Genomic DNA, 950 nt, shown 5'->3' on the forward strand with positions numbered 1-950 from the left:
GTGTGTGTGTGTGTGTGTGTGTGTGTGCTGCTTTGTGTGCTCTCCCGTACTGAACACGTTCGTGACATGTCTGCGTGCCACCACCCTCACCGTCACCCTCACCGTCACCATCGCCATCACCATCGCCATCGCCTCCTGTTCAGGTTGAGCTGTATCAGTCGGCACATCCCGAGGTGGACCTGCACGTCTACTTCATGATGTACAGGACGTCGTTTCAGGTGCAGACACCAAGTGCCATGTTGCCTCAAGATGCACACGGTCGCGCCGCGTGGCTGTGCACATCCACATGCCCACCTTCACACACACACGCACATACACGCCCACTGGCGCTGACTCATTCACTCTCACACACACAGACTCACATACACACACACTCACTCACTCACACGCGCATTATACACACACACTCTCTCACACCGTCCACAGGAGCAACAATATTTGTCGTCGATTCGTCACGAGAAGGAGGCGTTTGAGCGCATCATCACCGCAAAGCGGACAATGGCGCTGCCTGCGGACCAGGACGGCAGGCGGGGTATTCGACAGGCCGAGGAGCGCCAACTTAAAACACGCCTTGTGGCGAGCCGGTCCTCCTCCGTGGTTGGGGCGAGCACGCGGCGCGGTGTCCACGAGTTTGGCATGGACGTCGTCCCCGTCACCCTCATCGGTGGGGAGGGAGAACATGTGTGTGTGTGTGTGTGTGTGTGTGTGTGTGTGTGTGTGTGTGTGTGTGTGTGTTGGGGGGAACAAGAGGGGGGGGGCTGGTGTGCGTTTATTCTTGCGTGTCTGTCTCCATTTACGTGTCTGCATTCTTCCTTTCGAATACATTTCAACCCCCACATCCCTTCACGCACACACGCACACACAAACACAAACGCCCACACTCACTCACACGCACGGACACACACACTCACTCACACACTCACGCACTCGATCACTCACTCACTCGCTCA

This window comes from Salpingoeca rosetta, assembly GCF_000188695.1.
Source record: "Salpingoeca rosetta unplaced genomic scaffold supercont1.6, whole genome shotgun sequence".
Lineage (NCBI taxonomy): Eukaryota > Choanoflagellata > Craspedida > Salpingoecidae > Salpingoeca > Salpingoeca rosetta.